The sequence below is a fragment of the Canis lupus genome, chromosome 13 (assembly GCF_048164855.1).
Source record: "Canis lupus baileyi chromosome 13, mCanLup2.hap1, whole genome shotgun sequence".
Lineage (NCBI taxonomy): Eukaryota > Metazoa > Chordata > Mammalia > Carnivora > Canidae > Canis > Canis lupus.
The window spans coordinates 31,981,208-32,008,331 of NC_132850.1; the positions used below are offsets into that span (position 1 = coordinate 31,981,208).

The window sequence follows — 27,124 nt, forward strand, 5'->3', positions numbered from 1 at the left end:
AGATTATCTTTCTCTGCTTATGTTTTCTAATCTGGGAATATGATACCTAAGATTCTGGATCAGGGGTTGAGCAACCACAACCCTCAGGCCAAATCCAGCCCACCAGCTGTTTATGGAAACACAGTTTTATTGGATCCCAGCACATCCATTCATTTACTTACCATCTATGGCTATTTTCATGCCACAGCAGCAGAGCTGAACAGTTGTGACAGAGACTATACAACCTACAAAGCCTAAAATATTTACTATGTGGCTTTTTATAGGAAAAGTTTGCCAAATTGTTGATGTGAAGGGGAAAAAATATATATATATTTTAAATTAAGTCTACCAGGGACAGGTTTTTTTAGTTTTTGGTGTAAAACACAATTCCCACATTACTAATGACCTGGACTCCACATTTCTGAACTGGAACACATGGTTTAAAATGCTTCATTGAACTCTGTTTTTCTTATTTACAGTTGCTTGTAATTAGTAGTTACTTTGCTTTTATAATTACTTTTTTCAATTGCTAATAACTTGTTACAGAACCAAAGAATGGAATGGTTATCCAAAGGCATCATGTGTTTGGAATGTTTTTGACCTAGTGTTTCTTGAAGCCAGGAAGATGCCTGTGCTCACACCATCAGGGTCTTCATTTTCTTAGAGGAAATCACCTAGGGCACATGGTAGCAATCTCAGTATATTCTTGTTGCTTAATTGATTGATTTGAATGAACAGAAATAATGAAAAAGATATTTCTATTTGGGAAATGAATTAAAACAAAGCATTTATAATGTGACTTTAGAAAGTTACCTAATTTCTCTGAGCTTCAGTGACTTTCTCTGTAGAATGACAATAATAAAAGTACTCACCCCACAGGGTTAGGAGGATTAAATGAGATGGTCCATTTAAAGTGTTTGACAGAGAATTCTGCATATAATTAAGGTAGAGGATGTTTAACTCTTATTATTATTGATCTCTCTTCAGTTTCATATTCTAATTCCCCTGCCCTATTTTAGCTGCACATAGCATTTTTCACTCATCCGTTTTGTTTATTGATTGCTTACTGTGTTACTACTCTGGGTCTGGTACAGAAATATAATCGATAGGACAGGCACACACATGTGTATATGTATATATACATTTATTATAAGAAACTGGCTTACACAGTTCTGGAGGCTAAGTCCAAGATCGGCAGAGCAAGCTGGAGACCCAGGAGAACTGATGGTGTGGTCCCAGTTCACGTCTCAAGGCCTAAGAACCTGTGAGAGCTGAAGGGGGAAGTTCAATCAGAGCCCAAGGGAAGACCTGAGGTTCTAGTGGGAAGACAGGCAGGCAGAGAGCAAATTCTCTCTCACTCTGCCCTTTTGTATGGTGATTGGCAGTGAATTGCCTAGAGGCCAGGCGAGAGGACAGATAGCTACAAGTCTGGTGAGGTATCAAGAGTGGTGTCAAGGGTGGTGACGGAGAGGGAGTCTGTTAGTCTTGTGCTAAATATTTCATGAAGTTTTCATTCTTTCTTGAATGTGCCATGGTGTTGTTTCTGATACTTGCACACGCTCTTTTTGTTTGGAATCCTCTTCCTCCTCTTCTCTGCTTGGAAAATTCCATACATTCTTCCAGTTTAGATGTGACTTTCTCTGAAAGACCTGTACTAATTTTCCCCATATAGGTTGCATTTCCTTTGGGATCACACACCACTTTGTAACTACTTCTATCATGACATGAAATGCATCATAGGGAAAGTTTTTGCCTATGTCCGCCTCTTCAGGTAGACCATGGTGTCCCAGAAGGCAGAGATTTCATCCTATTCAACTTTGCTCCCATTCAATAAACATTTGTCAAACGAATGCTTTCCTGTTAGAAGATGAGCAAATTGGGCAGCCCCGGTGGCTCAGCGATTTAGCGCCGTTTTCAGCCCAGGGCCCGATCCTGGAGACCTGGGATCGAGTCCCATGTCAGGCTTCCTGCCTGGAGCCTGCTTCTCCCTCTACCTGTGTCTGTGCTTCTCTCTCTCCGTGTCTCTCATGAATAAATAAATAAAATCTTTAAAAATAAAAAAAGAATATGAGCAAATGAAGGGTGTTATTGTATCACCAGTGCATATCACAGTGTCCAGCAACAGTAGAGTCCCAAAAAATATTGACTATGTGCCCCGGTCATTTTTCAAAGGAAAAGAAGCCAAGATCTACCAACAGCAATTACTTTCAACTGTCCACAGTGGTCAAATACTTGATAGCATGAGCAACCCAGTTAACGTCTGACTGCAATAAAATATGGATCCTATCTGAACTTTTCTATCTACAAATGTTTAAACCATACCAGCTGACTAATATAAGGCAAATGGAAAGTTAAACCAAAGTGAGCATTTACAGTTAAACTTTAGGAGAGACTTGGAGGGATTTAGATTCAAAGGTTGGGTTGGTTTGCAGTGGAAATATGCTTGGAATTTACTGCAGCTGCTGAAAGGGGAATAGCCCGGAGGTGTGCACAATGTGGAGCGACAGCTGTTTCGTGGAGCAAGGAAACCGAGGTAACCCTTCTTAGTGGTCAGTTCTCCTTATCAGGGGGCACTTTTTTTTTTTTTAAAGTTTGTAGGGCAATATCCTAACTAATTCTTTTCGGAGAAAGCTCAACCACGAACCATTTTCGTATCGCTTATATCAGAATTCTCAATCTTGCTTGTGTATTAGAATCACTTGGGGTGCTCTTCCCCACCACCCAAGCAAAGAAGGCTGGACTGGACTTTCAGAGTTTCTGATTCAGCAAGGGTTTTTTTTTTGTGTGTGTGTGTTTTGTTTTGTTTTGTTTTGAATAAGGTTTCACAGGTGATTCGGATGCATGGCCAAGGTGGAGGGCTGCTGAAATCAAGTGAAGTTCCAGTGAGGGAATTTATCGGAAAGGATTTCTTCTAATTCCCACATTCACTGAAATCTTTTGTGCTTCTGAGATTACTTTAGAATTGCAAGTTGAAGAAGAGTCAGGCTCTTTGGTGGTAAGGTTCCTATGATGTTGTGATTCATCCATTGCAAAGAACCATTTTGTCTTCCGTGGTGCTGATACAGGAGAGCTTGGTTCTTGTCTCACGGAGTTGAAGAATGAATCTTGGGGACACAGGAGAGTCAGTAAAACGATAGAAGTTTATTAAGCAAAGGTACGGAGAAAGCTCTCAGGAGTGAGAGGGATTCTGACAGGGTTGCCACTGAGGGCTTTTTTGACTGGCCTTTTATTGGAACCTAACCAGGGACCCCAAGGCCTTGAGATTGTGCTGCCTCAAGTGATTGACAAATGGCTGGTTGGGGGGTCTGGTGAATCTCATCTCTAGGATTGTCTGGTAATCACCAAGGGGAGATACTCCCTAACACCTCAGAGCTAGGAGCCTAGTTTACTTTCTTCTCTGTTTTTATTGTCTTATCTCTGTTTCCTTGGGTTGGAAACAGCCTTGGGTTGTTGGAAACCCTTGGGTTGGGTTGGATAGGAGCCTGACGCTGGACCATTTGGTGTCCTTGGGGTTTATGGGAGCCCACAGATTTATGGGAGCCCAACTCTGGGCCTTTCCCTTATCTTTCCCTGCCTAGCCCCAACTATCCCTAACTCCTTCCCACATCAGCATTGTGCGGGTCAAGCGTGCTCATTTGTGTGGACAGATCCTTGAGTTTCTGTCTTTGAATTTCCTGACAAGGCTTAGAGTTGATGATGGCCCTGCCCTCAGGTAAGTGCTGGCAAAGACCACGTCTGCTGAGGTAGAGAGGCAGACTATGGCATCTGACACTCAGACACAGAAAAAATCGTCCCCAATTTCCAAATAATATGGAAAATACTAAAATTTCAGATTAAGACATTTTATCACTTATTTTCATCTTTTTTTTTTTTGACCTCAGGAAGTACTCTAAATCTTATCACAGGATATGAGATCATTTTTAGATTCTGTGTCAGCACATAAGAGATTAAAAACAATTTACACAACTGAACGCATCTTTCTCTTATATCCTTTCAGTGTAAATGCATCCAGCTTATATTTTATTATTTTACCTTAAAATTACTCCCATTTTCTACATATGATTTTGCTCTTCAGAGACAGTGGTCTATCTTGTACCTTTTCTTCCTTTTCTCTTTTACAAGGACTCTCTATAGCAGGTCCTTTTCCTTTTTTCATCATGTATTTAAGGAAGAACCATACTCTTTTCCAAATACAAAAAAAAATTTAAAAATAAATAAATAAAGCAGAGGACTGAGGTTTGAATCCACACTCTGCCATCCACACTGACTTTACTCAGCCTCTTTGAGGTTCCATTTCCACACCATTAACATCCTTTTGATGGTGATTATAAGGGCTCCCTAGGGCTGTGGAAAGGAAGACAAATTCAGATGGCCTGCATATATCATGCTTGTGCTTATTAGTCCCTGTATCTGTGACTTTATTTCCTTCTTTCTTCTGCAAGAAGAAATCCTTAGATACATAGTTCCATGCAGAGCCTCTGGGTACTTGGTCAGGTCCCTATGTTCTTGAAACCATTGTCATTTGCAAATTTTAAAACTTTCAAAATATGCCTCAGGGTTGTCTCTTAAGGATATAGTAGGGAGTACAATGTCTCGTAAAAATTCAAATTAATCAGGGCTCAATCATTTCTCCATCTTCAATTCAAAGAAACTCTTGGAAACAAGAGATAGCCTGTTTTCAGTAAAAGGAAAACCATTTTACAAACATTATCAGTGCACTTCCCTTTGCTCCCAAGTACACTCAAAAGTAGCTCTACAAAAAAAAAAAAAAAAAAAAAGCTCTACAAACTAGCTTTCCTATTTAGTCAATGGTACCATCATTGATACAAGTAACTACAATCATTGGGACCACATTTGTCTTTGTTTTTTGCACTCAGCACATACGGATCACCATGTACCAAACAGTCTTTGGGTTCTTTATCAATGACTCAGTGTTATCTCTAATGTGAAGCTTCACTGTGCCTACCTTATGTTGTTGGCTCTTCTAATACATCTGACACCATGTTGCTGGGTTATCTTTTCCTTTATTCCAATTCAGTGTGATTTGCTGGATCTGGGCCAAACTTCTTGCCTGACATAAAGCTCCTGAAACCTTTTCATCTCTTCTGCTTTGTCTACCACTACTACCTTACTCTCCAATATGTGCCTTCTACCCCCCTGGCATGGCAGCCTGGTCGGTGTCTCCTATCCAGAAGGCAATGCCTAAATGGTATGATTTCATCTGTGCTGGCCACACATGGAATCCAGGCTTTTCCTCATCTGCCTCTACACATGTTAGGGACACATGAAGCCCTTGAACCCATGAAAAGTCCAACTCTTAGGAAAGTGTTCCTTTCCACTAAAAGAAGCCACGAGGATTTTTCTTACTAATTTGATGAAAGTCTGTTGTCTTATCTTTTCATTCAGGCAACTATGTTCTATTTACTGTCTGTCTTGTTTCAAGAGGTTTTAAGGAACATTTCTGTGAACCTCTTACCACAGTGATGAGCCTATAGGTCAATTTAGAGCAGAAAATATGTTATTTTTTGAGACAGAAGACCAAAGTTTGGGTCTCAGTTCTACAACTTATTAAGATTCTAGGCAAATTATTGCAACATTTCCCCCCTTGGTTAGTCGGTTTTGATTTCTAATCTCCAAAATGAGGAAAATAACATTGATCCTACTCAAACTAGCACACAGGATTATTATGTATGACAAATGAAACTTTTTCACTGTCAATACTTTGTAAATGGTGATAGCCATACACACTTGGAATATCTTAATTTTTATTTCTTTGTATCTACCAAAGTGCTAGCACAATGATAACCACTGAGTGGGGCTTACTATAAACTCCAAAAATTGGATTAAATTAATATTATATCTTTAATAAATTAACAAACACATGTGTAATTATAGCATACTCAGTATTAGGGTTTATTTTACTAGAAGGATGCAAAGGGGTGAATATTAGACGCCATTTAGAATTCACCAAAGCATTTATGATAACATGGTGTACTCCCGTCGGCCTTGTGCTGTGAAGTAGGCATGCAGGTTCCTAGTGTTCTGATATAGTAGTTGGTTGGTTGGACTGGTAGTGGGAAATCTGAATTTCTCTGGGTAATAATCAGAGGAGTGAAGGTATAAATGAATTCATCTTTACTCAGATAAATAAATAAATAGTAACTTTCATGACCCTTTCCTCTGCATAATACAATTCCCGACATAGAGGTGAATGGCAAACTGATAAAATTTGTTATATGTTTGTGACTAGTATGTACAGAGAGTCGGAGTCAGATTCAATCCTGGGTAGAGTTCTCAGTGGTATCCCAGCCTTTGATCATGCTACCAACACTTTAATTTTAAAAATGTGACAAGATCATTCGAGTGTTCTAAGATCTTAGTAGCAGGCATAGTACAGAGTTGAAAGCTGCCATGAAGTCTGCTACTTAGGCGGAATACTGTCCTCTGAGGCACTCACTGACAAAGAAGTAGAATGTTAAATAAAGAAGTCGAGAGGCAAATCAAGAAGAATAAAGGATATCTGGAATGCTGTCAAACATAGTACAGACTTTATTAGACACCAGATCTTGACCCAAATTATGAACTAGTGAGTATTTAAGGCCTAGATTTAATAGAGGTCTCATTTATAGCTCCAAGTAGTCTTATAATTATTTCCCCCACATATTTAATGTTAAATACAAATCAATGGTGATGTTCAAAATTCTGTTAGTATGCCTGAGTTAAAGAGGATTTTTTTTTTTTTTTTTTTTTTTTTTTTACTAAATAGGCATTCTGGGAGACTAGTGAGTCAACATAAGACAATTGTTATATCTAAAACAGAGTGGACCAAAATGATGCTACAAATCTGCCAACAACAGCATACTATAAAATACAAGTAGAACTGACTTCCAGCAAAAATTTAAAGCAGAACCTGTGTGCTTTCTTCTTGTCGATTCAACCTTCCCTAGGCTTCTGGTGTGCTTTGCGCTGCAGTGATTGTCCACGGTAGCACTTTTCCATCTCCCTTGTCCAATAGTCAAACACATTTGCTCAGTGTTTCCATTTCCCTGTGATCTCCTGAGTGACTAGTTACCAATTTTGAGACTGTACATTGGACTATTGAATTAATGTATTACTATCCCTCTTCTTCCCTGTATTTCATTTGCTTTTCAGTAGCATCTTTTTGTTGCATGCTAAAAATAATAATAATAATAATCATAATCATAATAATAATAGCTAATTTAATGGCATTTACTACATGGCAAGCATTATGCTAAACACTTCACATTTATTAGTGCATATAGTCCTTCTATCAACTCTCTAATATACTATCATTAGATCCATTTTATAAATGAACTGAAGCTTAGAAATGCTAAGTAGGGCATGAACTGAGAAGTGGTTTTGAACCAAGACAGTTTAACTCTGCAGTCCTTACTCTGAACTACCAAACTATCCTCCCTAAACATGGTGGTGGGGAGATATTCAGAGAATTATGGGAGACACTTGTACACTGGAGTCAGAAATACCTATTTAAATTCTGTGTCTGCCCCTTACCGGCCCCTTACCGGTTGTGTGGCTCTCTGAAATTAATTTTCTAAGATGTAGAAGAGTGACAATAGTACTTACATCGAAAGTTTCTCATGTAATTAAATCAGTTAATGCATATAAACACCTACCACCATAGTATAAAGCATTCTTCACATATCTGAGTGTACAACTGGTTGGAAATGGGGATGATATTTTTGTGCAAAGGGATTTTGCATAACCGTTTAGCTGCCCTTTTCAGCCAGTATATGGAGCAGGGCATATGTGGAATACTTCTAACAGCAGCATCAGATGTGTCAGCCCAGTGCTCATCAGTCAGAATTGGGAGAAGGTCAGGCCATATGAATTCTAGAGACAGAGGTGCTAGTTACCATACCTACTGACCAGAGGTTACCTGAATTACACTGTCATGAGATCCTCAGGTTGACATGCATTTGTTGGTAGCCAGCTTTTAGAAAGAGGTGATAAAGTTACTAAGCAGATATGTATAAAAGGGGGCTGTAGAGGATCCCTGAGTGGCTCAGTGGTTCAGCGCCTGCCTTTGGCCTGGGGCGTGGTCCTGGGGTCCCGGGATCGAGTCCCGTGTGGGGCTCCCTGCATGGAGCCTGCTTCTCCCTCTGCCTGTGTCTCTGCCTCTCTCTCTCTCTCTCTCTCCCTCTTTGTCTGTCATGAATAAATAAAATCTTAAAAAAAAGGAGGCTGTATCCTAAAACCCAAGTATATATGATATACTTACTTTCTATGTGACTGTACAATTTATACTTCATATAAAATCTGAAAACCACTGTAAATGTTTCTCCTGTCTCTACATTTGACATATCAGGTAGAAAGTAAATTATAATTTGTTTATACTTTCTTCATATGTTCTTTGAAATATAAATATTTTAAAGAACTATAAGCTTTGGGGACACCTGGGTGGCTCAGCAGTTAAGTGTCTGCCTTCGGCCCAGGGCGTGATCCTGGAGTCCCGGGATTGAGTCTCACATTGGGCTCCCTGCATGGAGCCTGCTTCTCCCTCTGCCTGTGTCTCTGCCTCTCTTTCTGTGTGTGTCTCTCATGAATAAATAAAATCTTAAAAAAAAAAAAAAAAAAAAAAAAAATATATATATATATATATATATATATATAAACTTTGAGATTTGTTTGACCTTTGTGTGAGTAATTCTTTTTTAACTTCATATGGTAAAAAAAAAATCTGTTAAGCAGCTCTCTACATTGTTCCTTCTGATTCTGTAGACATCAGGAAAGATGTTACATGTACCGGACTGTGGCATGCAAGGAACAATGTTAAGAGATCCACAGTAGCCAACGATGTCATGAAGACTGCATTCAGAGAAAACAGTTACTTCTGTTGTTGAACTAATAATACTTAAAAATGTTTATCTTTCAGAACTGAATTCTAATAGACAAAACAAGTCTTGTTATTTTAAACATGATTTGGAAAGAGCACTGAGAACATTTTGCACCTGATACATGTCATTAATAGTTTACGTTAGCTTCCCATATAAGGGAAGATACTACCCTACTTTATAAATAGGTCTTGTGGGAAAATTGCTTCTTCCTTGAGGTTAAACAATCTGATATACATTTTTAATGTAGGGATAGTGTAAGGCAATGTGAAAGCTAACCCAGGTTAGATTGTAACAATGCCAAACCCCCCAAATAACAAAGACTTCATCATTCATGGTGTTTTAAAGACTCATTAAATTTAGTTTCCATAGTTTATGGAATATATAAAGCAGCTAGAAAATACACTAAAAAAGACTAAATGATTTTTCTTAAGAGTTAAAAAAGCAGACATTAGCTAAGTGGGATAAAATGTCATATGGGGAGAATGTTTGGGTATAAATAAATTCTAATGAAGTTAAACATATGAAAATTATAAGAAGCAGGTGACAATGATTACCAGCTCTTTTCCTAACTCAGTAAGGATGGAAAAGGAAATGGTTTGAAATTGCAGTAGAAGAGATTTGGGTTAGATATCAAAAAGAACTTCCTTGCTGTGAGGACTGTTGATCACTAAATAAAGGATAGAGCACAATCTTAAAGAGCTCCTTGGAGACATCTAAGGATGGGATGGTTTAAAAGCAGTCCTAGGGATCCCTGGGTGGCGCAGCGGTTTAGCGCCTGCCTTTGGCCCAGGGGGCGATCCTGGAGACCCGGGATCGAATCCCACATCAGGCTCCCGGTGCATGGAGCCTGCTTCTTCCTCTGCCTGTGTCTCTGCCTCTCTCTCTCTCTCTGTGTGACTATCATAAATAAATAAAAATTTAAAAAAAAAAATAAAAAAAAAAATAAAAGCAGTCCTACCCAATCACAGTGGCATTGATAAGATTGTATCCTTAAGTCCTTTTTAGCTTTGTCGGTGAAAGTTGGTCCTTGTGTGTACATGTGTGCATGTGCATGCACTGTTTAAAGGTGAATTGGTGGATTCCACAGTACAGTGACAAAGCTAGGTAGCTGAGTGAAACTCAGATAACTTGTGAAGACGCAGAGTGATGAAACAAAGTCAGAAATCCTCAGTTTATGGAAACTAAGTACTGACTTTGAGGTTATTTTAAATGAAGCAGTACATTGATAGAACCATCTGTTTCTATGAAAATCAGAAAAATTTCCATATAAATCTCCCCTCTCTGCCCTGCCTTGAAAATATCATTTTAAAAACTGCAAATTTGTAAATAAAATAGAAAATCAGAATAAATCTTAAAATAAAAAGCCAGAGTGCCAAATATATCAGTTAGAGCTCGGCTCTGCGTCTTCCTTTGCATTCAGATAAGGAAATGAGAGCTTAAGAAAGCTCAGTGGATTATTCATGTTCCCTTGCTGATGGCAAAACCAGGGATAGACCCTCAGCAACCACCGTGGTGCACTTCCCGGATGGACCCCCCTCCCCAGCCCACCCTATGGTCTCATTCTGTCTCTTGGGGGGTGGGAGCGTTGGTTACTGAGACAAACAGCCAGTTTCTTCTCCAGGAATTCCCTCTTTCTCTGGGCATGTCCCCTGCCCAAGGCAGCTGCCTTGTCCAAGTCCATCACTCCTTCCTAGGGACAGCCTGTGTTCAGTGACTTACTTGATGTTGGGGCCAGAGGGAATTCAGAGGACCAGCCTCTCTGCCTCAATTCAGGACAACTCTGCAGGGCCATTCTGGCTTCAGGGCTCATTCCCAAACATCAGCTGAAGCCTTTGTGTCAACTGCCAACCATAGTTCAATTTCTCTATCTGTCCAGTTCTGCTTCTTCTACTTACAAAAGACAAAAGAAGTTTCCCAGAATGCCTGTTTCTCTCTGTGTTATCACCACTGTGGAAGGTGAAGGGAAGCAATGAGTCAAAGTGTTAAATTTGGAGGTGAAGTAGAATAGATTGGGAAGGTAAAAAGAAGAAGTGGAATCAAACTACTTCCCCTTTCCTTCACCATTAGCGCTATTTGTACCCAGAGACTGAGACGAGCGGATGGACCCAAATGTCTTCTGATTGGAAGGTGGTCTTTTGTCTTCACAGTCTCCCATATAATTTCTTATCACCTACCTCAGTTCCTTTCCTCTACCTATCCTTCAAATGTAGGTAAACTATTGGGTAATGTGGGCATATTCAGTAGTTACCTTTGAATTGTAAAATGAGGAGTTGAAATTTCTAGTCCCGAGATGATCATAAACTCAGCTTTTGTTCTGATCTACTCCTACTTTTGAAAAGCTCCTTCAAACCTATCTTCTGTACTCATAGCCACTAGCCAATGATACCCAGCATCCCTGCACTTCAGGATTCCTTAAATCCTGAATACTAACCATGTGCGATGTGATAGTAGGTATGCTAGTGCCTGGGGAGGTAGCCACTAGCCACCTGTGGCCATTTAAATAGAATTACAATTAGATTTGTTAATCAAATCAGATGAAATTAAAATTAAAAAATAAGTTTCTCAGTTGCACTAGCCACACTTCCAGGGCTCTATAGCCACATGTGGCTAGTGTGGCTAGTGTCTACCATATTGGACAGTTTAGATAAAGACTATTTCTAAAAAAAAGAAAAAAGAAAAAAGATATTTCTTTCACTGTAGAAAGTTCTATTGGACAATGCTGTGAAATCCAAAGTCTTCTGAGTATGGTCCTCACTATATTTTGCCTTATGTGGATAGAACTGATTGGTGCTGATGATTTGGAGTGAAGGTCTAGATGGAGCCAGGTTTTAGGCTCCACCAACTTCCTAAATAATTCAGCTGTGGTCAGAAAGTCTGGAGTCCTTTACCGTGTCCTCATCACACTGCATTCAAAATGACCCCTGTCCCTTCTCTTTCCATTTCCATTGCTATCCTTCTTATCGTCAAGATGATCACGACAGCTACAAGAAAACTGAGCGTTTTCTATGTGCCAGATGCTTCTTAGATATCATATTAACTAATTTTCATGACAATTCCTTGAGGTGGATTATCATCCCCGTTTTACAGTTGAGAAAATTGAGTCTTAGAGTAATCAAATGTCTTGCCCAAATGCAAACAGTGGCAGAGCTAGGATTTAAACCAACATCTGTCTGCTCCCAGAGCTCATCAACTGTAAGATTACACTGCCTTCATTATCACAGACTTAGATAGCTGGAAAGCATCTAGCTGCTTACCTGTTCTTACTTTCTTATCCTTACAGCTCAGACTAGGTATTTTGTTAGACTAATTTTTCTTAAATCCCACATTCCTCTTCAAAATCTCAAAAATCTTAAAGTCTCTTTGTCCTGCATCTACTCTGAGGCCTGGTCCTTTTAAAAAAAAGGGGGTTTTACTGGTTTTATTCTGGAATTCATAAATGTGTATACTTTATTTCAAAATGCATTAAGCTAATGACTTTTACTTCTCAGGATTTTTTTTTTGATAAAAACATTCATTTTATGATTATTCTTGTATACATATGATCATGTCCAGGCTTTAAGAGTCCTTTAAGTTCTACATACAACCAACTTGAACTTATTGTCCATCTTTCTTTAAGGAACACCTTCTTGTTTCTAAACAGGAGAGTCTTCTTGTATTTCAGAAACATGATTGTTCTCAAAGTATAATCCAGGCCCCACAGTTTGCCACTTAATCATATACTCCCTTGAATTGGTTACTGACTGACATTCTGTATTTAGTAATGTGCTTAATAAATATTTACTAGTTGACTAAAATCACACTAAAATAAATTTATTTATTATTTAAAAATTATTTATTTATTTATTTATTTTTTAGAGAGAGATTGAGAAAGAGAGAGAGAGAGAGAGAGCATGAATGGAAAAGGGGGAATGAGAGAGACAAGCAGACTCCACACTGAGCATGGAGCCTGATTTGGGACTCGGTCTCAGGACCCCAAGATCATGACATGAGCCAAAATCAACAGTTGGAGGCTTTACTGACTGAGCCACCCAGGTGTCCCTAAAATAAATTTAAATTATGCTTCTAAACTCCACTAACAAGAAAAAAGGCTAGAGATATTATTTTCTAGGAAATGCAAAGTGACTGGAACTGTTCTAAATGAGTATTAAACACTTAGGTATCGAATTTCTAAGTACAACTTTTGAGAAAAATTGTTGTGAAATGACCCACACGTACCATGATATAACCTTCCTTTAGCACTCAACCAATCAGGAAACATTTTACAGTTGTAGAGGAAACCAATTGCTGGCAAATAATCCTTTCAACATGGTATAAGCCTTGGAAAGAAATCACAACAAAATGAGTAGGAATGCATCTGAACTTTGGCTTCTCCACAAAGCTTTGGAAAGTGCATTAAATCCTCAAGAATGCCAGCCTAAAATCCAATTAATGGAAGTGTGGGTTTACATGTGGGTGGGGAAGGGGGAGAAAATGCAAGAGGGTCAATGCTGAGTTACCTTTCAGAACAAAATAGTCTATTGGAAGAACACTGACTTGGGTTTGGAGTGAAAATGATTTTGGGATTTGAGCCATTCTTTGCTAATTACTGTGTCTTTGCAAGTCTCTTATCTAAATCTTTGATCTTCATTCTTCTCTATAAAATGTGGGTAATGGGAACTGTGGAAGGCAAATTAATGACACCCCCTGCCCATGATGTCTGTGTCCTAAATCCCTGGAACCTGTATGTATTTTACCTTACATGATAATAAGGGCTTTGCAGATGTGATTAAAGATACGCACCTTGAGATGGGCAGATGCTCCTGGGTTATTCAAGTGGGCTCAATCTAATCACGTAAACTCTTAAAGCAGAAAACTTTTCCTGGCTGAAATCAGAAAAATGACAGATGAAGCAGCAGGATATCTGAGAAGGACTCACCCTAATGTTGCTAGCTGTGGTGGAGGGGGGAGGCATGAGTGAAGGAATGGGGCAGCCGGCAGAAGCTGGCACAGCTCTCAGATGACAGCCAGCAAGGAAATGGGGACCTTAGTCCTGCAACTGCAAGGAACTAAATTCTTCCAACAACCTGAATAAGCAAGGAAACCGAGTCTCCCCCAGAGCCTCCAGGAAGAAATGCAGCCCTGCCGACACCTTGATTTAGCCTGATGAAACCCTCGTTGGATTTCTGCCCTACAGAACTGTGAGATGATAAATTTCCATTGTTTAACTCACTAAATTTGCGGCAGTTTGTTATGCAGCATTAGGAAAGTAATACAACAATACTATTCCAGCTACTTCACAGGGGTGTTGTGTGGTCACATGTATAAAAATGCATTGTACATTGTAAAGTGGCATAGACAGTCTGTTATCAGTGACGTCTTTCAGCAGCAGCAGCATCAGGCTCTATCCTGCTTTTGAATTGCCAAGTTTAAAAATGTCAGTCTTAGAAAATAACAGTTTCCATTTACTAAGTTATCTGCTATGTGCAAGATAATCAATATGTGTGATATAATTTCACCTATACCCTGATCCTATGAGATAGAAGGTGTCACACCATTTTAAATATGTGGGACCTGGCCAGAAATGGACTCTGTTGGATTTTACAAAAATTTACATTTCCCTTTTTTTATTTTTTAAAGTTAAAACATTTTTTATTAAGGTATAATAGACATACAACGTTATATTAGTTTCAGATATGCTTTATATTTCTAAGGATTTATTGGCTTTCAGGAAACAGTCAGGGTGGGAAAAGTTTAGAAATGTAGTTCCAATGGCAAAGTACTAGGAAAAACTGATGATAAGTTTTTCTTTGCTCTTTTTTGATCACTAAAGAAAAAATTAAACTGGAAGTTATCAGAGAGAAAGAGATGCAGCACTTGAAAGTGATTAAATATAAGTTTTTTTCCAGAGTGGTGTTCATGAGAATATGCACAGTTTACCTTTGGATCTTGGCTTGGAAGATCCCTCCTGCTGAACTGTGGGCTGTGATCAGATACAGGTCCCAGGGAGCTGTCTGTCATATGCACACGCTGTGTGATGAGAGAAATTAAAGGAGAATGCTCAGCTTGAAAATGAGGCTTAAGGTACAGGGCTTTGAGTCCTGAAATCCCAAACACATCTCCATGGAAGAAAATGTCCTTTGAAAATTAATTGAAGACTTCAGCCCCACGCTTAGAGATGTTCTTACAAACTGCAGCGGACTTCAGTGATGTTCTTTTATGTAGTCAGAAAAAAACCCTTTGTTTTTTGATAGAGAATGCTGGAAATGGCAGGTCATAGGGAGGTAAGCAAATAGGGAAGGTAAGCAAATATCCTGGGTTACTTAATGATTTAGGTGCTATTTTCCACATTTAAACGATGATGTCAGTGGGCATGTGCTCTGAGTTTTTTAGTAATTATTTGAGTCTCTGCATTCTGGTTCCTCAATTCTCCTTCTGCTGCAATGTGTTTGTGTCAAGTTTGGGGATGTAGATTGTGGCCTTGGGAAAAAAAAAATGCTGGACAAAGTTAAAGAAAACACACCCATACACTCATGACTTTAGTTCCAGGGCTGGCCCTAGCGAAAGCTATGAAGTAGGCAGATTTCCTTTCTCCTAGGAGTTTGCACTTCCCTATTCTTGGCTCTCTCCTTCATCTCAAACTCTTCTACTGCCAGACCCCAAAATACTCTGTGTTACCCCCCTCCTTAACAATACTTAATATTGGCTAAAGATTAAATAAAATATTAAATAGAATAAATAGAAAATATTAACACTGATTTACCCTGTGTTATCAACATACCTAAGGGTGGTTACACTTTAATGGAAACCTTGGTAAGTGTGGTTATTTCAAAGGCAGGGATTTTTAATGGTGACACTGCAGGATTTATGGGTAATGATGCCTTCTTGGAGCTTTTCAAAATATCAGTTAGTAACCAGTTGCCTAGTTCAACTCACCTCAATATTGTTCCCTTCTTAGCCTGGGTGCCGACTGGGTGCAGCTAAGCTTCCTAGGCATAGTTGCTAGCTGTTCAATAGAATCCACCAGTATTTGGATATTCCAGTTATAATTAACATCTTACCAGGGCTGTGAGTAACAAAAACAGCTGTGATAGAACTCACATTCATTAAACACTTAAATCCGTATTCACAATTAGTCCCACAAAACTTAGGCCATTTTAAGAAATATGGCAGTAATGCTATATGCTTAAGTCACGATTTCCTGCGGAGGGTGGATTATCTGACGCTGATTATAAGGCTAAAGTCAATGGTAGTGTTCAGTGTGTGTTTGTTGAGTGGATCATGCCTTAAACAACTGGGCTTTATGTGCTGCAATAGGACACATGCGAGGATCAAAGACATGGTGCTAATTGCTTGTGTCGATGACTGTTCGTGATTGATGGACGCCTGTAAGACATGTGATTTTCTTTTTCAACTCTAGACTGGAAGAAAATGTTTTGCATGAGGGTAGAAGACTTTGGAATGTTCTCTCTCACAGCTTGCTTTCCCCATCAGTTCCAGCTAACCACTCTCTTACAGCTCTGAGCTACATTTGGATTCGAAATACTCATATGCTATTTTGAAAGATCTCTGACTCCTATACCCCAAGGAAGACTGGAGAAGAAAGACTCGTTTGCTGGGGGCATTCTTTCTTTCTGTGCTGGGTAAATCCACCATTGCTGGCTTCTCTGCGGAAAGGAATGAATCTCAATATCACTACTGATGATGGAGAAATTTAGGATCTTGTTTCGGATCTACTAATCGTTAATTGGCCATGACAATCCAATGTCGATGCAATAGAAATATAATAAATAAGTTATAGAGATAGATATTTGGACTGTTTGGCCAAGGTACATTAATAGTATCAAAATTGTGATATCTGCCCTATGCAGTGGTCAAAGCCGTAAGTCTCAAGGTCATTGTGGACACCTCACATATAACTCAGCACTTCAATCTTATTCCATTTACCTCCCATGTATTCTTGTGTATGGCCCTCTCTTTCTAGCCCCACTGCTATTGGTTTAGTTGCAGCTCTCATCATTTTTTATTTTTTCTTTTATTTTGACATAATTCAGACTTAAAGAAAAATTGCAAAAAATAGTAAAAGAACTCCCACATCCCCTTCACCCACATTCCCCAAATGTTAATGTTTTATGATATTTTTTCTTTCTATATATTTTTTTTCTGAACTGTTTGAAAGCAGACAGGAGGCATCTTTACCCCTCAATACCTCATGGTATGTTTTTTAAAAACGAAAGCTTTTTATTACAGAACCACAGTACAAGAATCCAAATCGGGACATTATCATCAATATAATACTGTTACCCGGTTAAATACCTAGTTCAGATTTCACCAGTTTGTCCTCTAATATGCTCATAGCAGAAGAAAATCCTGTATCACCTACAGCACACAGATGTCCTCTGTCTCTAGCCGATCTTCACCAGGACAATTCCTCAGTCTTTCTTTGTCTTTCATGACATTTAGATTTTTGAAGGGGGCAGGCCAATTATTTTGTAGACTGTCCCTCAGTTTGGGTTAGTCTGAAGGTTCTTCACGATCAGATTCAGGTATGCATTTCTGGCAGGCATACAGGGATGTCACGTGTGTTCTTTGCCGCAAATCATGGAGGGAGGCACCTGCTGTCAGTTTGCCCCATTACCAGTGATTTCAACTTGATTACCTTTCCAAGGAGGAGTCTGCTAGTTTCTCTACTGTGAAATTACTAATTTTTTTTGTGTGTGTATTTAATAAGTATCTCCTGGGGAGGCCCTCATCATTATTCACCAAGATTACATTAGAAGTCTGTGCTGGATATCTCCTGTCCACCCTGTTGCATCCTGTCTTACTCTTCTCCATCCTGCTGGATGGCCTACGAAATTGACCACTGTGAACTGTGCCAACTTGGTCCTCTGCTTTCCGGCTGGGTTTGCCCAATGGGAAATCCCGCAGATTAGAAAAGGTTGGAGGGTGAGGTCTAGGGACATGTCCCCTGGGTCTCCTCCCTGTAGTTTTCCTCCCCTAGGACAGGGGCAGTGCCTCAACGGAAGGTCAGGACATCTCTCCAACCACAACTCCCATGTTCTCTCAGGTGTAGATACCACTGGGCTTTCATAGACTCAGTCCTGACTTGTCCTTATGTCCATCCTGACCCAGGCAGGATGGACATTCAGTGCCAAAGACATCAGTGAATTTGATCTAGAATGAGCCTTTCTGCTCTGTAGCCAGTCCTTCAGCATGCCTGGAGACTTTTCCTTACTCCCACATCCCCGGTATAACTCGTGCCAGCACACTTCTGACTTGGTTTTCTGCTTAGCCTCCTGACTGCCTATGGGGGTGGAGTCCTCCCCTGACCTTTTTTCCCTCTTCTTTCTTTCTTTTTTAAAAAAGTTTTTTTTGACTAAGGCTCCAGTATCCTGTTTCACTCTGCTGGCCTCTTTCTTCAGAATTCTGGACCCTCATCCCCAGACTCCCACGTATTTTGGAGGATGCTGTTTGAAATAGAATATTCTCCCAGATGTGCTGTCATTCTCCTGTGTGCCCTGCCAGATTCTTCTTCACTCTTTTTCACTTTGAATCTCTCCCCCTCCCCTGCATCCATACTGACCTATGTAGACTTACCAACCCTGGTCTTCCAATTTCTCGCTGGGTTTGGCCAAAGGGGGAGCCCTGGTAGGAGATCCCAGGGAGTGACTAGATAAGATGGGGGCAGTCATATTATCAGTTCCTTCCTGCTGGGGTGACCTCTAGCTGTCTACCTCCTTCTACTGAAGGTCAGAGACCTTCTCTAGGTGGTAATCTGCTTCTAAATTATAGGAACTGCTCCCACTCCTCAGTCCTTCTGGCCTCTGATGGTTACAGCCTAGCTGCATTTTCCCGTGTGGTTTGGTCCTAACCTTTAGAATATAGTTCCTTTATCAAACCTTCTTGAATCATCCTGAGCAGGACGGATGATTCCTCCTGGACCCTGACTCATGTAGGTTCTATGGTGACAGACCCAACCATTTCAGCAGATCACCTAGTGCTCAAAACCTCATTTTGCCAGACTTTACCTGCTCAGTGGATCTCAGATACTGATGACTGCTATAGCCAAGTGCGAGGATCACTGTGCTCTTCTGGACTGGTCATTTGGCTGTCGACTACCTCCTTGGGCACCAGTCCTATAGCTGGGTCAGTTTCTCCCTTTTCCCCTGCCCAGTCCTGGCCTCATTCCTCTTATCATTTACTCACACGTTGAAACACCAGTATGCCTTGCAGCAGAAGCAATGCTTGCCTAGGTGAAAACCCTAACCTCCCTATCTGTAAGCTGCATGAGACAGACTTTTAGTCTGGACCTGCCCCTTCTGAAGGTGGGACAGACCCCAGAAAAGTAGTCTTCGAATCCACTTCTCCTGTGGATTCAAAGATGTATCTAAAATATTTATTTATAAACCACCAAGGACATGCTTTCATTATGGTTCTATAATTTAGTTTGCTAATTTAAATTGATGGTTGCTTTAGATATTGAAAAATGAGTATAAATGAGCTCCATTCTGCTAGAATTTATTGTCAAGAAAATCCTGTACTTACTAGATACTCTTATATGTGTCTCCATCTATGTATATCTTTGAAAGTATTTAAAAAACTAAGCTGGTAGATTACTAGTCATGTTTTAATGTTTTTGGTTTACTGTTGTTTTAGGATAATAACATTTTCACACAACCCAGAAATGTATCTCTGTGAGTATCTTAAATTGTGCCAAGTACAGAGGATAGTTTTTAGTGAAATGCCCTAAATTACAATATGTTACTTTGAAGCATTTTTGGTTCAAATCGTATCATAAAATCACTACTTTTAGAGTTTCCTAGTCTGTTTCTTTAATAGCATATTAACTTGTTTGTTGGTAATGGGTAAACCCCATACCTTTTAACGGATAACAATCCACTGTGTCCTACTGTGACATTTTGGATTTGCTACTTGTACTCAGTTTTGAGTTGGTAGGTTCGTGATTTGATAGGCTTTGCTATTTGTCTTATGTTAAATGACTGATGGTCTTAGTCCAATTCTTAATGGGCTTGTGTTTATTTCTGTTGATGTTGGCATTAATAGGTCTTCTCAGCAAAGATGCCAAGGACCGACCTGGAATAGACTCTAAATTAATTTTCAGCTCTGAAGATGTTCTGTCTAGGTCAGGATTGAGGCCAACTAGTAGCGCAATGTTCTGGAACAAAAGTGTCACTGCTGTGTTTCCCTTACTCTGTGAATTGAAAAAACCATCAACAGCCATCAAAGATGTTAAATAAACTCATTAATTAGAAGGCACACAACATCTGGGATCTCACTCAGAATGTTTTAAGGCCCAATGCATTTAAGATAGATATAGGACAATTTTTCAGTAGATTCTATACGCAACTGTGTGGAGTTGTGATTATGGCCAGTGCTTTAATATTGAGAGGTAGCCTATATTGCCCCCTCCCGTCATTTTACTGATGAATAATGGACAAATATAACTGTGTATACTTGAAGTATATAATGTGATGATTTGACATACATATATATTGTGGAATGATTCTCAACATCAAGATAATGAACACATCCCTCACCTCACATAGTTAACTCTTTTAAGGGGTGGTGAGAGTGGTTAAGATCTACTCTCAGCAACTTTCAAGTACACAATGCTGCATTGTTAACTATAATCACCACGTTGTACATTAGAGCCTCAGAACTTCTTCTTCTAACTGCCCACATCTCTTTTTGTCTATGCCATCTATTTGATTTTTCTTTGCCGTTTGGTCAGTTACAAAGAATAATTAGGAGTAAGAGAAAACATTTAGGAGAAGAATAATTAGGAATAAGAGAAAACATTTAGGAGAAATGAACTGATAAAATTAGTTTTTAGAATTATCCGTTATAAGAGGTATACTGATTTTGCCCCAATTAAATTAAGAGCTGTATGTTTCCATTTACCATTTGAGGTAGAAGCATAGAATATTCTTCAAGGGACCCTCGAAATGACTCATCTCTGATTTAGAGATTAGGAAAGTGCTTGGACAAGTCACAGCTTCACTAGGTCTCAATTTGCTAATAACATTATCCTACCTTTTTAAAATGGCTGAATAAATAGGTGTAGCAATTCTGCTTGCAGATACGTTTTTTAAGTTGTTGGGAGTGGCAGTCTAATATTTTATGAATTCTTTTACTGGAAAAAGCTCTTGGTAATGAGGTAGAAATATCAGGAGGCTGAAAGAGGTAGAACTAATTAAAACATAGTTGGTTTTTTTTTTTTTTTTTACCCCTGTTCCCTAGGTTTTATTAAAACGTCTGCTTCTCCACTGCTTGACTTCTTGTAGACTTGGTCTAGTATATTGCTTGCTCTCGGCCTGGGAATCTATGCAGTCTAACTGTGTTGTGTTATACAATATAGAAGGCAAGTGGAAAAAAAAAAAAGGAGCCTCATGGTAAATGAGATTTGGACTCCCCCAGACATCTTTATCTAGAGGTGCAAACCAACCTGCTAATGGAAACACCGAAAGTCCTGTGCCCATATCGTCACTTCTAGATATAATGTGGCTGTGAAGTGGCAAGGGCAGGGAAAAGTATCAGTTCATGTATAGAAAACTGATGTTTCGATATCTGAAAATTGAGAGCTGAAATTTTAAGCACCCAAAATGAGAGGGCTGTCATGATGCTAACATTCAAGCTGGTTCCATTCAATCAGTCATGTTCTCATAGGGCTGTACCCCTTCATCCATCAAAGATGAGACAAACATAAGATGAGGCTATGACCTTCTGCAAAATAACTTCTGCCCAGATTGAATGCCTAGGTGACAAAGTGATAACATATTCATTCGTGTGCTAGATACATAGTGGGCCCAGCTGATAACTGAATTGAGAAACTACATTGCTGCTCTAACTTGGTTGCTCCTAAAGTAGGTTAATGGTTTACCTTAAGGCTAAAATCAATTTAAATAAACATGAGAACCATAGCTGAAAATGTTTCTCAACTCCCAACAGTGACTTAACCTGACTAGAGTATCTGAGCCCCGGGTCTTTGTACCCTGCCTCATTTTTCTTATCAACCAGCTTTTAGCACATGACAGTTGCAACACTGTGAGATTGAGGTCAGGGGAAAACTGGTCCCCAGACAGAGTTGAGTGTCACTGGCATACTGCTGCCACCATCCTGAGGCACTGAAGGGCCGACCCCAGCATTAGGAATTATTGAATAATTTTGAGGCCTAAGGACAGGACACATGGTTTGGGCCTTTGAACTTGATATTTTTGTGTCAAATCTAGCTTTCGGATATATGTGAACTGTCATAACTAATTGCCTTAGTTTCTGAAAAAGTGGCTTTGAAGCAGGAGAATATTAAATACAGTTAAGTAAAATTATATTACTAATGCTTTGCATTTACAAAATGCTTTCCCACGCATTGTCTTCTCTGACTCTTCTAATAATCCAGCAGGACAGGCCAGAGGATATTTTTATCCTATTTTACAGATGAAAAAACTGAGAGTTAGAAAGGCTGAGAGATTTTCCCAGGGACACAGCAGAGCTGATATTTGATCTTCTGGCTCCCAGTGCAGTGCCTTTCCATGGTGCCTCTCTGGTTGTCTGAGAGAGATAGACCTTCCATCAGCCAGCCGCTGACCAGCTAGAATGGACTGACAATGTAGAGTATCCAGAGCGATTTACCAGCAACTGTATCCAAGGTGTATCTTGTTTTTCTCTTTGTAAATTGAAAATGCCTGGGTAAATAATTTTATTTATTTGGCAATCGTGTTGCTTTAAGAGTATGCAATATAGCAAATTCAAAACAATTATCCTGAAAAATTTTATGTGTTTTTTCTTTAAGATTTTATTTACTTATTTACTTGACAGAGAGAGGGAGAGTGGCAGGCAGAGGGAGAGGTATAAGCAGATTCCCAGTCGAGCAAGAAGCAGGGGGCAGGGAGCAAGGGGCCTGATGTGCAGCTCCATCCCAGGACCCTGGGGTCATGACCTGAGTTGAAGGCAGATGTTTAACTGATTGAGCCACGCAGGTGCCCCTTAAAATTTTTGATTAAAAATGATATTCCATTGCACAGAAGTATAATTTCAAAATATATGTTAGGATTTTTCAAAGGCACTTTATTTTATTTTATTAAGTGCCTTTAGGGGAATAAAAGAACTCATTTACTTTGGACTTCATGAAAGCCTCAAAAGGTTTCTGCATTTATGAAAAAAGTTTCCATTTAGTGATCAGAAAGGCAATCCATTTTGCTGCCCATGGAATCAAGGAAAAGGAAACATGAACAGACCTAAAATGATGAAAGTCAACAAAAAATTATCTTATCTAATCCTGTATTATAGAAAAGAAGGAAGGAAAAGAAAAGAAGGAAGAAAAACTGGACAAAGTAGAAGTCTAAAAATGATTATTCTGTAATTTTAAATGTCTGCTAATACACAGACATTAACTTTGCTATTCACAGACATCTGAAGCATATTCTAGCTCTGTTTTCTGTAGTTTCTGTATTATGGGGAGTCTCTGCTCCCTGAAATCTCCCTTTTTTCCATAACTGTGGCTTTACTTCCAGAATGGTGTTTGCATTACCTATACTCCCCCCAGCCTTCCAGACATTTCACGATATTTATGAATAATCTTAGTCAGTCCTATTGCTTTCTCTAACAAAACTCTAACTTCAAAGATCAAAGAGTTAAGTTTATTTAAAAAAAAATTTTTTTTTAAAGATTTTATTTATTTATTCATGAGAAACAGACAGAGAGAGAGGTAGAGACACAGGCAGAGGGAGAAGCAGGCTTCATGCAGGGAGCCTGATGTGGGACTCAATCCTGGGGACTCCAAGATCACACCCTGGGCAGAAGGCAGGTGCTAAACCCCTGAGCCACCCAGGGATCCTAAGAGGTAAGTTTAGAGTTGAAAAAGGAAGCATGGGCCTCCCCTGATTAAGGTGGGTTCAAATAATATATAAAATTCACGCCTATGTCATCAAGATAGGAATACCAAAGGATGAACCCCTATGAGTGGCAAATATCAGGGTGACCATACCCATTCCTACTTCTTTTAATGGTCATGGCTTTGGTGGTCTTGGGGAACATAAAGAAGCAGAGTTCATTTGGCAAGACAATCTTGGGAGATTTTACTATTCCATGGTATTTACTACGCAATGGAGAGACAGTAACCTATAGAGTAAGCCTGATGATAAGGCATATTTTCATAAAGATTTTGAATTTCAGGCTTCCACGGTAGCCAAAGAAGATGTGAAACTGGCCTCTTGAACTAGAACTCTGCATGGAGAGGCGTGCTGGTCTTAATACCACAGTTCGGGGATATTATCCTTTAAGCAGATTTTTGTGAGATGCCATAAGGACCTGTCAGGTAAGACATCGATAAGTCACAAAAGGGGGATGTTGGTGGCTTTTCGTGAACTGCGTGCTGACATAAGAACAAAGACAAAATTGTTGAGGGGTGAAAAACTGTCCACTGCAGTGCTCTGGAATTTAAATGAAAGGTATTATTGATCAGAAGAGGAGGAGGTAGAGACAGACATTAGGCCTGACTCCTGAATTGCAGGATGGCACATGGGCTTAGAGAAGCTCACTTGAACACTAGGCCCAGCTGCAGAGAGCTCAAGAAAAGTGTGTCTTTTGGCCATAATTTCAGAAATAACAGACATCAGGGCTTCCAACCAATTGGGTGGAGCACATTGGCAGATATCACAGTGGTTAAAGCTCTTTCCCTATTTACTAGCTTCCTTGTTTTTTTTTTTTTTTTTTTTTTTTTTAAGATTTATTTATTTATTCATTCAGAGAGAGCGAAGAGAGAGGCAGAGTCACAGGCAGAGGGAGAAGCAGGCTCCATGCAGGAAGCCCGATGCGGGACTCGATTCCGGGTCTCCAGGATCACACCCCGGGCTGCAGGCGGCGCTAAACCGCTGCGCCACCGGGGCTGCCCTAGCTTCCTTGTTCAATTAATTTTTGTGGCTGCAGATCTTCGGATTCTTGGGTTATTTATTATTATTATTTTTTAAAGATTTTATTTATTTATTCATGGGAGACAGAGAGAGAGGCAGAGACACAGGCAGAGGGAGAAGCAGGCGCCCCTCAAGGGGCCAGATGTGGGACTTGATTCTGGATCCTGGGATCATGCCCTGAGCCGAAGGCAGACACTCAACAGCTGAGCCACTCAGGCGTCCCTTCTTGGGTTATTTAAAGGAATGTGGAAACTCTTTGTCTAGAATGAGATTTTCTTAACCACATGACATTTATCATGTTTGGGAGTCAGATAAAGCCCTAGTTCAAGCGAACATAAAACTTTTACAAAGTATTTTAAAGGTTTGATAGTATACTTTCTGCAACCTTCTAATGCTATTCCTCGCCTGCTTATCAGGGCAGCCCATTTAACAAAGAGAACAATTTTGTCCAGGGATTTTGAATTATTCTTTGTTACTTACAGACTTTCCATGTCATGGGATCCTGAGTTCTTGGAAGTTTATTCATCAGTTGCGTCAGAGACAGCTGGGGATAGCAGAGTTGTTCAAAAGTGATGAGTTGGGACAACAGAAACAACCCAAGGAACACAATGAAAGTTAGTATCTGGCCATTCTCTCTGCCTCAGTGTGACAGAAAACTCTTAGCAGAGAATTAGAGAAGGGGAGTCAGCATTCCATGTCTATTGAAGATTAGATACTCAACCTCTGTAAACTCAGATCAATGAAATCTTAATTTAGCAAAATCGTTCAACATTGAGATTGTCCAAAGCTAATTTACAGTCAGTGGGTCCTGGGTCACTGTTTTAAATCTTAGCTTCAAAATGTGTCCAATTTAAGACTGATTTGGAGGCACCTAAGCAATCAGAGATATAATGACATAGAAATGTATGGTTTGAGGATGAATATCATAACTGATTGTCTAGAAACTGATAATTCATTTGTCATAATACCGAAGTGCATGTGTGATGGCAGGAAGCAAGAATGTCTGATGGGCATCGAGACTCTCAGGAACTCTGCTTCGGTCTCACCTCTCAGGGTTATCTGTGTGACCTCTCTGGTTTCTGTCAAGTAAAGAGGTGTATCAGTGTTTCCCAGTTTTTTTTTTTTTTTTTTAATTCAAGCACTTTTCAGTTAAAAATATAATCTACCAAAGTTCCTTAGAAATTAAAAATATATATGTTATTTGTGGCCTATCGGATAAATGATTTGAAAGGCATGTAAAATTTTCAGATCGGGTCTTTAAGATTACTGTATAAATTCCTATTCCTTTCCTAGGTATTGTTTTTATATAAATTGTGGATTAATCACTGTATATTTAAATACATCTTTTGACTTAGAAAATGCTTAATTTTCTTGAATTTTCATGAATTTTATTGTATGGGAAAAGGCATAACCTATTGACAACCAACAAAAAAATTGTAATGTTTTATTTGGAAGTGAATGGACATTAAAACATAGCATAAAAGTCAACTGCCCATGATGCATGAAATCTTGACCAAAAATTGCTTTTGTGGGCAGCCCGGGTGGCTCAGCAATTTAGTGCCCTCTTCAGCCCAGGGTGTGATCCTGGAGACCCGGGATCAAGTCCCACGTCAGGCTCCCTGCATGGAGCCTGCTTCTCCCTCTGCCTGTGTCTCTGCCTCTCTCTCTCTCTCTGTCTCTCTGTCTCTCATGAATAAATAAATTAAATCTTTAAAAAAATTGCTTTTGTGTGTATCCTTAGAATTCTTATGTTTCACTTCAAAAAAGAGTTTATTTTTGTAATTTTTGCCTGTTTCTAAATGATAGGATTAAAAGAAAAGACTTCAAGCTGCAATTTCCAAGCGCTTACCCACAAATAACACATTGAGAGTTTAGAAGGTCTTTTATTCCTAACAAATTGTAAGTCGAATTGGATATGATATCATATTTTCCCTTTTCAATAATGGTTTTCAGAGTACTAGAGGTATGTTGATGTGCATCTAAAAACTTTGATCAGACATGCAATTTATGAATTCAGTGTTGATCATCTTGAAGAAAAATTTCAGAATTATCATTTTAATACTTCTTATCAGGATTGTATGTTGCGAGCAAAAGAAATGTATTCATGAAGACTCAGGCAGAGAGAGAATTAACTGGAAGCCTCTGGGATGACTCAAACATCAGAGAAGGCTCAAGGGCCAGGTATGAGAAAGAGCAAGAATGGTTGATGCTCTTCAATCTTGTGAGCCGTAGCTTTTTAATAGTCCTGTCATCAATGTGCCATCATAAAGATGAATTCTCTCCTGTTCTTGGTCGCTCAGGTGAGATTCAAAGTCTGAGGAAAGGGAATGAGATTGGCCTGTTCTGGGTCACATGCTCCCTGCT

The 27,124-nt window shown here is 39.4% G+C and overlaps 1 long non-coding RNA gene across 2 annotated transcripts; it reads left to right on the plus strand.

The window, feature by feature from the left end:
* The first annotated feature begins 2,446 nt into the window (after positions 1 to 2,446).
* On the plus strand, positions 2,447 to 26,248 carry LOC140602195 (uncharacterized). 2 transcript variants are annotated; one of them, XR_012005166.1, is made up of 3 exons: positions 2,447 to 2,512; positions 24,024 to 24,165; positions 25,243 to 26,248. It is a non-coding gene; the product is annotated as an uncharacterized lncRNA (long non-coding RNA). The 2 variants fall into 2 exon arrangements; XR_012005165.1 differs by lacking the exon at positions 2,447 to 2,512 and adding an exon at positions 13,804 to 14,032.
* The last annotated feature ends 876 nt before the right edge of the window (positions 26,249 to 27,124 follow it).